The sequence below is a fragment of the Strix aluco genome, chromosome 1 (assembly GCF_031877795.1).
Source record: "Strix aluco isolate bStrAlu1 chromosome 1, bStrAlu1.hap1, whole genome shotgun sequence".
Classification (NCBI taxonomy): Eukaryota; Metazoa; Chordata; class Aves; order Strigiformes; family Strigidae; genus Strix; species Strix aluco.
Window position 1 is genome coordinate 165073883 of NC_133931.1, and position 12191 is coordinate 165086073.

A 12191-nucleotide genomic window follows, 5' to 3' on the forward strand; every position below is an offset into this window, starting at 1 on the left:
CGCAGCTGGGAACGTCCCCGACTTCCGTTTTCATTCCCCCTACGCACAGGTAAATGCTGTAGATTTTACAGTGCTTTGTAACCTTCATTTTCTTGATATACCCGTGTTGAAAGGGAGGCTTACTGTGTGAAGTCTCAAGTTGATACGTCCCTCTCTCTGGCTCATGGCAGCACCCCGACATCAAACTGCTCCTTTTTGGAAGTGCTAAGAGCTAAGATAATCTGAACCACGGACAATTGCTCCTGTGAACTGGGTTCAGATACTCAAGGAACACAGAGTTAAAAATCGCGCATAAAGATCACCCATCTCTTTCTTAATGAATTGACACGACGCTGATTCTGCATAAACGTGCCATGTTTATAGCTTCTGCTTACAGCAACTACCTGGATTTCTGTAAAGTCGGTTACTTAGGAGAAAGTCCTTCAAAATGGGTCCGTCCTCCAAAGAAATACTTCTAGTCCGCCTAGTAAAAATCCAAGGGTGGGTGTAGGGCTCTTCCTTCTTGCATCCGCTTCAGCATCAGGCACTGAGGCGTTGACGCCTGGGAGATGGGCTTTGGCTCCAGACCCCAGCGTGTCTCGGGGCATGGCCCACTTGTGCTGGCTACAGTCCAAAAGTGGGGGTGGGGGGTGGGGGGTGGAGATGCTGCTCCTAGACCCAGCTCTTAAATGTCTGCACCCGAGTGAAACTTACCTTCAAATAGTCACGCTTGAAGATCCTTGGGCTTGTTTTCCTTTAAAAAACTACACAGAAACTCATTCGGAATTAACCCTCCACCTGGCATTTACAGCTCTCAGCTGGGATGGAGTTCACAGCCAGGACACGAACCTGAGTTTCTACTGGTCGCCCTAATACTGCTGTCCATGGACTACTCTATCACCTCCGCCATTAATTAAACACAAAAAGTTTGAAAAGAGGAGATTCACACTTAAGGCAGCCACTGGCCTATGGGAATCTAGTGTGACTTACCCACAAAGTCATCTTCCTCGTGAGGCTTCCAGGTGCCGACTGTCCCTGTGAAAAACCTCTTGGCTGTGACACTGTGTGCTCAGAACGGAGACGGGCGACAGGGTCACATCTGTTCTGCGGGTTTAGAGACAGGGTGTCACCGTTTGAGCTCAGAGGGCAACGGAGCACCACGCAGCCGCTCACTGCCCCCTTCCCTCCCAGCGCTGAGAAGGGGAAAATAAGCAAAGATGCTGCTCACCCCCCCCTTCCCCCCCAGCGCTGAGACAAAGGAAAGCAAAAGACCCAGGAACTTGACATAAGGACAAGGAGGGATGAGCTCAGCCTTTAAGGCACAGGCAAAAGACAGACTCGTTAAGGGAAGGAAAAAGGGATGCCAATTTAATACAGACACTAACACCACCACCCCTTAAACAGACAGAGTAGGACCGTGACAACCACTGCATCTTGAAAACACCTTTCCCCACCCCTCCTTTCTTCCCGGGCTCAGCTTTGCTCCCGGTATCCCCACCTCCCCCCGGCAGCGGCGCAGGGGGCAGTCAGTCCTGCTGCTTCTTCCGCCTCAGCGAAGAAAGGGCCAAGTCCCTTCAAACACACTCTTGAGTCTGCAAACAAAAGGGACTTTCTTCTGCGACTTGACGTTTCCAATGGGAATTGGAACAAAACGGGTTTTTGCCTCCTTTTGAAGTCCAAGTCTGACAAGTCTGTACAAGGATTACAAACTCCCAAATTTTCAGTTTTTCTCTTTTGGCTCGGAATCTTTCTGAGTTTTGCTTCTTACTCCTTATTTTCCCATAGACCCATGTCCTTTAAAGAGTAAGAGAGTACTAGTGTAAGATTTGCACTTGTCCTGCAGGTCTCATTTGAGATTGACCCCATTACCCCACTGTGCAGGAAAGGAAACTCAGTCACGTGTCAATTAAGCCACTAAAAACGTTTTTTTCTTCCCAGCATCTCATGAAAAGTCTGCAGGACACTAAGTAGACTGCTTTACCCCTGTTCTTATCTAGGAACAGTTGTACCTCATGAAAGCTCCATTGACCTAACTCAAGATAACTTCAGAGATACCTGGAGCTTAACAGAACTTTAAACATAACTTTAAAGGTTCCTCAATATCAGAACGGGGGCCCACAAAACCTTAGTCCCATGTTCACAGCAGTACACCACGCTGTGTGTATCCATTCAGGCCATTTTTATTGTTCCATTTACAACATCTGAAAACTCTTTTCTCCCGCAGCAGAAGTACCACGACATCTCCTGTTTCTGGGAAAAACAACCCCGAGGCTGTCTGAGGATCAGCTGTGCTTTCCATCACAGCAAACCTCGGCACATCAATGGACTTTTTTTGCCACCTACTAACAGTGAGTAAAAATATCTTATCAACAATTTGTTCACGGGACTAAGTAAACACGCAAAAATGTCCTTCCGGTGCTTCCATCACCTAGACTGAGGTCAAGAAATGCACCGTGGCAAATCAGTCAGGTAAGATCTGCTATCGCAGCAAGGCCAAGGCAAAGCAAGGAATTGCACTGGCATTTGCATAGGGGCGCCACATTGATTTTTTTTTAGCTGTCACGTTACGAATCTTCGTAGCTACCAGTTACGTGAAAGACGAAGCCACAAGCGGCACTTTAGATCCACGGAGTAAAAACGTTGCTTTACTTGGGTATTTGCTAGACGAAATCTCTCTAGCAGTCAGAATGGCCAGTAGGCAGGTAATCGTTTGAGAGCAACGAAAAGTAGCCTGTGTGGTGGGGGGAGGAGGTTGGCAGGGCCACTAGCAGCAGTAGCTGTTGATAGAGCACAACACGTTACGCGGATGAGACACCCCTTCTATAGGTAACGTCAGATTACAGTCCTCTGTGTGGAGATGTATGTCCAGTTCAGCGCTCTGAAAGCATTTTTCAGGCTTGAACATTGGATGCGGGCTACTGAAGTACAGCCAGACTTTGCAAGGCAGTACAACGTCTGAAAATCAGAGTATTGATGGAAAAAAACACCATTACAAGTTGGCGTCTTCTCTCCTTGGGCTTTTCCAAGAGGAGCTCTTGCCTACCAGGAGTCCTGGCAGACAGCCGGAACCTGGAATAGGGTAAGAGTCCAGGGTGGGGAACCAACACAGATGTCAGAAACTGGGCGGAAGCAGGCGTGACAGCAAGTCAGCATGACTTGCCATAGAAGCACCAACAAGCGGACTAAAATAGAGTTGTTCTTGGGCCTCCTCTCCAGAGCTGGAGACGGGTGTCCTAAGAGAAGTCCAGAAAGACCTCTACTCAGAAGCAAGCGCCTTGTGTTCCCGAAATCTTCTTAAACTCATAGGAGTTGGATTTGGCTTACAGTCCCCGCAGCTAGTTAATACCCGATTCTGGACACTGACAAAGGCTCGATCAAGTTCAAGTGCTGTATCTTACTTTCTCTTGCATGAGATACAACAAATCTCATCTGCAGTAGCGTTCTTAAAATGGCTTGAATCTCATCCACATGCTGCTGCTCACAGGCAAGCAAGAGAGGCACAAGAACAGCAACCACGGCAATACAAGAAAATGCCCACGCTGCATCTTCTGCCTTTAAAACCCCAAAAAACATCCAATATCTTTAATGCAGTGCACGGAATCCTGCTTGTATCTAGAGCTGCACGTTGGTCGGCTTGAACGATACAAAGAGGCTCACCATCTTTCATCATTTTTCATTTCAGTCCCTTGCATTTCCCGGCTCTCAGAAAATGCTGTCCCAGTACCAAAGGAGTTTTGCTGCCAACATCACCGGTAGATACAAATTTCTAAGGGAAAGAGTATCTTTTATGATTCTCCTCTGATTAAGTGTAAATCACTGTCAGGAACTTCATGGTCTTTCTCAAAATCAACACGTTGTACGCAGTAAAGAGAGGTGCGATTCAGAAAATGTTGACAGCAAGAAAAGCTCCCCAAGCTAAAAATGGGTAATCCTGGGCTTAGCGCTGCTAACTGCTTCAGAACTGATGCCACGGGCAGGGATACCGGCCTGCCTGTTCTTCAGCCTGTTTAAAATGTTCTCACAGGTGGGGTCCTAAACTCACTGACTCCCTGCAGCCCAGGTATTACTAATCACAGGGTTCCCTCTGTTGTCAATAACTGCAAAGGGACTGGAAGAATGAAGGTTACTGACTGAAATTAATCTCTCCACCAGCTGGAAGAGACACCCAGCCTTTCTCAAAGGCTGTAGAATGATCAAAATGTTCCTCTTCTCAAAAGGCTTCACTCAGCACTGCCTCACCTGTCCGTTCGGAGGAGCCGGTACCTGTGCTCTTCCCTGCTTTCTGCAGCTGCAAGATGCTCTTTTGCCAACCTCCGCAGGCGGCTTTCCCTAGAAGGCACAGTCTGTCTGTGTAACGATGCCTTCGGTGTGAGAAGGATTTCAGAACTACACCTGCTGGTCTCAACCTGGATTTCATATTCTAGTTCCCTCCTAACAAACACCATGTTCTTTTCTGCAGATACCCCACTGCAACAGGGTAGCCAAGAAGAGATCCTGCACCCAGCCCCCCATCAAGAGCCACGCAGACATCAACAGCACATTCCACTGCCAATCCACCCTCCGCTCATCATAAACCTCGGGGATGAAGAGGACGACGAAGATGATGAGGAAGAGAACTGTAAACAACTTTTTTCTTTCTTTTACAAGGAAGTAGAATGGGGGGGGTTTGACACTTCACAGCTGATTGAGTCAAATAACCATTACAATTTTAGAAAAGAGTTGTTGACAAGTTTTTGAAAGAGGTTTCCAGCTAATCCCCAAGTTATCGGAACCGGTAGTCACCAGATGTGAGTCAGGCAACATTTCCTAACTCCTGTGAAATGCCTGGCTGTATAGCTCAACAGCGGTATAACTCACAAACCTCTTTTTCATTAAATAGAGCTGAAGTCACAGGTTTGTTCACAAAAGATAGTGGTGTGACTTCAACTTCAATAATTTCTTCAACTGCTTGCCTAAACTCTGTGGGCAGTCTCATTTTATTACACAAAGTTATTCTTAAATCTAGCAAAGAGAATCCATACAACACTCTTCACATAAACTGAATGTCTATGTCTATATGTTTTTATATACACACATATATATATACTTATTTAATTTTTTAAAATGTTGTTAAACTGTTGAATGCGCCTCACTCAGAGACACGAGATTCACAGGGAAGGAACGAATCGCACATTCCCGGAGAGGGAAAGCGAGAGCGCGACCTACTCTCACGTGCGCACTCCGCAGACTGCTGTGCTAGTTCTCAGGCAGCCACAAGCTGCTCCTCCCTTTCCCCTGCCCTTCAGGCTGGCCGGCAGGGCTGCCTGTTCAGGCTTCCTAACTCGGTTTCAGTGCGAGTAAGCCACGGGAACCTCAACAATATAACAAGTAGGGCTTTGCTAATCCTAGTAGCCTTACCTGAGACGGCCAACGAGCGCTCCCTTCGCCAGCTCTGCTGGCAGACATTGCAGGAGAGCAACTCCGGGCAGAGGTTTTGTGACAAGCACTCCCTGGTGACATGTTTCATCACAAGATTGCCTTTGGGGGGTAAAAGAAGGATCATGAGTACTGAAGATCTTTTGGAATCAGTTTACAGCAACAAACATTTGCTTCTTAATATGTGTCGTGACTGCAAGTCCACTGCACGTGGAAATACCCAATAGCAAGGAATCCATTTTCTGGCCAGAAGCAGAGCTTGCACTCAGAAAAAAAAGAAGGACTGTGACCAAAGTGCATTTCCTTATGGTGGTTGCTTATTAAGAATTGCCGAACGTCTTTGTACAGCTGTCTAGTAACCCTTGAAAAATATTTCCTACAGATGTTCCTAACTGGGTGCCGAAGACCGATGCAGATATAGAAGAGGAAAGAGCAATAAAGGAAATATGCTACAAATCTGGTAAATACAAACTTAGTCACTCTTTCCTAAACAGCAGTGCCGCCAATATAGTAAACGTTGTCCTTTTTTTGGTTTGGTTTTTTCCCTTCCCTCTTGGGGTGTGTTTAGGAGAGTATTACAGGATTCAGCCCCCCCGCGAACACCAGTCTACAAACGCTGAGTCTTCACCTCGGGAAAAGGAGCTGTTACCCTCGGAAGCTACCAACCGAGACGTGCAGAAAGGCAAGTACTTTTCATCTGCTTGGACAATGGTTACCACTTTGAAAATTACTGTTACAGGGAGAAACTATCACAGAGTTTGCCCCTCCTCCCCACTTCTCAGATTTAGTGTCGATAAAAGACAGCATATTACAAAGAGCATAAAAACACTTCAGTAATTCCCCCCATCTCTCTCTCTCTCTCTCTCGTGTCACACACGTGGTGACTACCTGTATCGACTGTAGGTGCAAAAGGTACAAATGGGCTATTAACCCCACGTGTACTTTCCTGAGATACACAACATAGGTCTCGCATCTAGTTTTTCGTCACGATCAAGATTTGTGTAGCCTAGTTTTAGCAATGTAGTTTCCATTCCCCACCAGGCCGTGCAGGCACTCTTACGGGGCTATTTATTGCATCCTAAGACAGTGCCAAAGAAAGGGGAGACCAGTCCCTTTCCCAAAGGTGCTCTGGGCTCTCTGCTGGCTGTCTTGGCTGTCCAGATGATGAAATGCAGCCACACAGCAAACTTTGCTGTAACTAAATTCAGATTAAATAAATACCCCCTTCAAGTGCCTTCCAAGAGATAGTAAGAGAGAGTTCCACTTTCTTTTGAATGCTAGGCTTCATCCAACATAAGGCAGGACAAAGAAATACAAATTCAGAAATACTTACCTCCTATATTTTGTTTCTCCTTCATTCTGGAGCAAGCGGCATGACTGAAAAAAAAAAAAAAAAAAAAATCTGTATTAGTTCTTTTACCAAATAAGCAATAGTAGAATTCCATTTGAGGAGAGAGCATTATGTTCTGACTATAAAAACACACCAGACTCACCAGTAGAGCAGTCATCAGAAATTGCTGCACAGAAATATGACCTGCTACTTTCAATTAGAGAACAAAAAAAACAAACTATTTTCACATTAGTGTCAATTTCAGGGATAAAATCTTGATAATGCTGTTTAATGTAACGCAGATTTGAGTAGGGTGATGCGCTGGTAAAAAATGGAATGGAAAAACTGTCTCCATTTCGAACCATGCAGCCTAAATTGTTCAACAGAATTGGGCAAAGTTATTTTCTTCTTCTTTCTGCATTTCACAGGTTTCTTATTAAACTGTTTTTATAAGCCATTTCTGTTGAATATTTCTATACGTTTAGACTACAGACAGGGAAATCCGTACGGAAGATACGGACACAGCTTGCCATATTTATCTGTATTTCTAATTAGATACGTTCAGAGAGAAGGACAGAGGTGCTTCCCCAGAGCATTTCTTCAAGTTGAGGTTTCACTCTTGAGGTTTTAGGTACGAGGGTGACATGCACCTTGAATATGCCACATATTATTCCATCGGGTAGGATCCATCAATGTCATTCATGAAAAGCGAGAAGCTAAAGAATGAGCAGGTGGCTGTAGCTGGTGCCTCACTTTGGAGCCGGGGTCTCCTTAACCTGCCTATTATGGTATTTCCTTAGAGAGCACGGCAGGTTACACACCAGGTGCTCGACTTGCACTCGGCAGGATCCAAAGAACTAACCAAAGAGAAAGAAGCATAGAAGATGAGAGGTTAAAGGCAACTGCACTAAACTAATCACCAGCTCCCAGAGGCGGGAGGAAGAGAATGGCAGTGCCGTTCCCTGTGCTTACCCACAAGCAGCTAAACCCTTCTTTCTCTTGCCTTTCCAGGTGATGGCAATACAATTCCTACAACATTTCGTAATGCAAAAAAAGAGCAGCAGCGTTCAGGAAGCAGAGTAGCAATTGAGGATATTCCCAGAACAGACCGCAGAGCCTTTGAACATGCAGGTAATGTACTTCAGCACTGGCTTCTCATTGCTGAGCATCGTGTGCTAAATAAAAATCACTGAATGTATTTGGACTGGGCTACCCACAAAGAACAATTTTTTAATCTTGTTTTCCAGCCAGGATGTCAATTCCTGAAGAACAGCACAACAGTTTTGTTTGGTTTTTCCCTTTTAGGAATTCACACTTCAAACCCCAGAGTAAAACCAAGCTACCAGCAAAGGGCTCAAAGGAAGGGGGATGAAACTGATTCTTCTCGTCTGTGTGTCACACAAACGGGCAGAAAGTCTTCTGTCCCACCTCCAGAACCTCGAAGGAAGGCCTATGTCGTCTACCGCAGCGTCACTGCCAATCAAGAACCAAAGTTCAGTGAAGCTACAGGTGGGCTCCTGCTTACACTGCATTCTTAAAACGCCTCAAACGTGCCTGTCCGTGTTGTGCTGCTTTCGATTGGTCCCTGCAGGTGAAAATTCAGTTATTTGTGCCTGAATATGGACAAGAGTCCATTTGATCCAGCACCGTTTTCACAAACAGACTGCCGCAGTATCCGCAGACAGAAACGTGAAGCTTTATAAAGCTTTACAATTTGTCAGGCAGAATAGTCATGAACACTAATTTAGCACCTCCGTAGCAGAAAGCCACTTCTCCGCCCCACAAGCAGGCATGAATGCAATCATGTGCCACGGTGCACAAACATACCGATCCCCACTTCCCACAGCATCTTTTAGGTCTTGTTCAAACTCCTGCCAGCAATTTAAATGCAGCATAAATGTTTGCGATTTATGTTCATTTTGTTCACATTATTTACGTGGGACAGAGGACTGAACTCCTTCTTCCTGCCATTCATTCAGGATGCTATTTCCCTTCACCTCTTTTCCACCCGTCCTCTCGATAGCACCTGCTCTGTCATAAAGTTGACAAGAAGCCTACAGGTGGGATTCCGAGTCTTGTATCCTTCTGGCAATCTGTCTTGGATGTAACCATAAACGTACAGCTTTTGCTTTACTGATCGGCATTTTTGTCCTAAGAGCAACCAGCAGCATTTTTGCTACCTTTCTTTTCAGCAGTACCCGAGCCACACGGTCCGAGATGCCCCAAGCAAAACAATCACCTCGACACAAAGACAAGACTTGGCACCCAAACGCAAAACTACGGTAATACTTACGTGTAGTGTATAAACTGACAACTTCAGGATTATTGTGGAATTAATCATTTGAATTAACGGAATTAAGGTGGCATTAAAAGAACACCAGAGGATTAATAATATTCATTTTTCAGCCCGTTTTACAGAGAAGGGTTAGTCCTCGGGCAGCGTACTCTGATGCAAAATCAACTGCCCAGCACAAAAACACAATACTGCCTTGTGCCTTCTTCACAAGCAGGGATAAGACAGGACATTGCCTTATGGACTCCTTTAATCTAAAAGCAACTGATGCCTTCGGGCAGATTTTCAACACAGGAACGTCCCCTTTGTTGCAGTCAAGGATGTCCATGGCGGGATCGCCTCACTGGGAAGGTCCTGTGAGCCCCCTGGGAACACTGCGAGATTACCAATGAGCTTTAAAACGACTAGAGAGGGAGTCTGTACTCAATACTAGCTGGTATTTCAGAGCTGCTGTGGGATTCACCCCATGCATTCATTGCTCCTTCAGCTAACGTCATACTGAATTCACCTATCAGGCTCAGGGAGTCTTTCCTGCCATTGCAGCTGAAATTAAGAAACAATGTCTGTGTGTTTTCTACAGACAAATATCATCAGGATCCTCCAACTCACCGACCTGGAGGAAAAGAAATCCACACGGAAAAACACGCTCTCACTTCAAAACCACCATTCAGGTAGGTAACTGCTCGATACAATTCCCTCTTTCCAGTAAAAGCACCAGGTCCCTCCCCACCTGTGTTTCAGACCCCCCAGTCGGCCCCGCTGTCAGTGCTGCCCTGAGCTGACCCAGGGCACTTCCACACGCAGCACTGGGCCATTCGGACTCCCGTCAGAGACGCAAATCCTCTTGAGGCACCACGGAGATGCAAAGCACCTCAACCCACCTTCGGGAATCCCTCGCCAGCCTTGCTACCAGTTCTGGTTTCTTTGTGCAACCACCACACGCTTCTCAAGCATCTGCTTGGGAAGGTTTAGGAGGAAAAATACTCGCGTGGAACCTTTTGAAACATGGGTGGATTATATTAGGATGAAATGATTTTTTTTTTTCTGTTGCTTCTACAAGCGTTGAAAGCGTACTTCTGAAAATGCTTCTGAGAGAGCATGTTGTTTTATTCTAGGAAATGACGCACAAAATGGCCTGTCTCTCTATTTTGACAGCAGAGCCAAGAAGACATGCGAGTCAACACAAAACGAGAAAGCCAACCTACACGGGAGAAAGAGATGAAGCGAGTGCTTCCATCGACAAGAAAAATCAAAGTTGAAACAAGGCAATTAGCAACCGGAAAATCCAAAGATGATTAAATTACGAAGTCTGAAAATCCCGTCTAGGAAGTGCACTAGAACGTTCAAAACTTCAACAGCCTTCGATAGATGTACAAAGTTTAATCTGTTATGAACATCTGACAGCTCAATTTATTTGTACAGACTATGTTTTAAGGCATAATTCCTGTTACGAATAAATACTGTTGGTTTCCCTTAGCAGTCTCAGAGACCTTTTAATGTAAACAACAATAAGTGATGCATTCTAGAAAGTGCAGTTAGGCCTCCCTCTCCTTAACTGAGAGAAGAATAGAAAAATCTATTTTGAAATCAAGGACTAAGCGTCTTGAAAATGTTTCCTCCCCTCTAACTAGACATCGCCGTTTCAAATTGTAGTACCCGATGCCTTGCGGCAACACGGTCTACGTTGTCTGCCTGAGGCAATTTAAAATCGTACTCAGAGGGATACTGTGTCCAGTTAGATAAGCCCTGGCCTAGCCCTTATCTAAGAGCGCAGCGACAGGTTCTCAGGTGAACGTCCTTTCTGTCTGACAGTGGAAATGACGAATAGACTTGGCTTCTTTGGGAAAATCCTGTCAGAGCTCAAGTGACCAAAACGGGGTGACTTTTCCACGGACGGGAGGTGCAGGGTGTGCTGGGCCATAGTCGCAGGCCCATTCAGTGCTGCACAACTTGGGCCTCCCAGCATCTGAATGGTTGTAGGATTAGCTACACTGTCCTCCTTTCCTTTTAAATGGCATCTCAGAAAACCAGCAGCTGAAGAGATGCTTTACACAATCCGAGGGCCTTTCCAAACCGGGATCATAAAGAACTAGCACCTCCCGATGCAATCTCACCCACCTCCCCATCCCGAAAAGCCACCCCAACAAGCCAAAGCCAAAAGAGAATCATTTTCTAGCATCTTAACATGCCCACATGCCCAGCACAGGATCGGGCTGACTGAGAGGCCCAGCTCAAGGGAAAGACACCGACCTTGGTGCCCGCAGGCTTGTTTCTCTCGCGTATTCTCACTCCTCTCTCCGGATGCCGCTGCTGCCCAGCAGTTTTCCCCCCTTCTTAAATATGTTATCCCAGAGGCGCTCCCACCGTCGCTCATGGGCTCAGCCCGGGCCGGCAGCGGGGCCATCTTGGAGCCGCCTGGCACTGCCTCTGTCGCACACGGCGGGGAAGCTTCTGGCAGCTTCTCACAGAAGCCACCCCTGCAGCCCCTCCGCTACCAAAACCGTGTCACGCAAACACAATACAGAATTAATTCTTCCTGACCGTACCTTCTTCTGTGCCTCCTTCACGCAGAGCTGTCCCCCTACAAAGAGCCCCTGGGTGCAAAGCTCTTGGCAGGGTTAACACTTCCTTCCCATGGCTGCTGCTGCCCACTGACACTTCGTCCTTCACGGCCCTCACCTGCTTGCCCGAATTTTCCTTCTATGCTATGAACCACTAGTCCTCTGTCCTGAATTCTGCCTTGTATCTCCCTCCCTTCTCTTGGGCTTCATCTCTATCGTATTACTCTTTAACCTCTCTTTTGAGGTTGCGGATCCTTTCCCTTTCTGCCCTTGCTTTTATGGTTTACTCCAAAGTTCCCAGCTTTTGCCCTAACGGTGCTCTCAAGTGCTCATCTCCGAGTCACTGATGTCAGTCAGCGGGGTAAATGGGACCCCAGGACCTGAGGAGAACAGGATGCCTCACCGTCTTCCAACACTAAAACTCCGTTTTTCCCCCTAGCTAGCTACTTTTTGTGCAGGGGCAGCCCAGGACCTCAACGGGATCAGAGGTGGTAATTAGGGACACAAGTGTACGCTGTTCTTTCTGCTTTAGCCGTGCCAGTGGACATCGCGGAAGCAAGAAGCAGCTCTGCGCCCCGACAGTGTAAGCAGTGAACAGCTAACCGTCCACTAA

General features: G+C 46.5%; 1 pseudogene; it reads left to right on the forward strand.

The window, feature by feature from the left end:
* Positions 1–353: 353 nt before the first annotated feature.
* Positions 354–10276, forward strand: LOC141920542 (uncharacterized protein C12orf50 homolog; annotated as a pseudogene).
* Positions 10277–12191: the final 1915 nt, after the last annotated feature.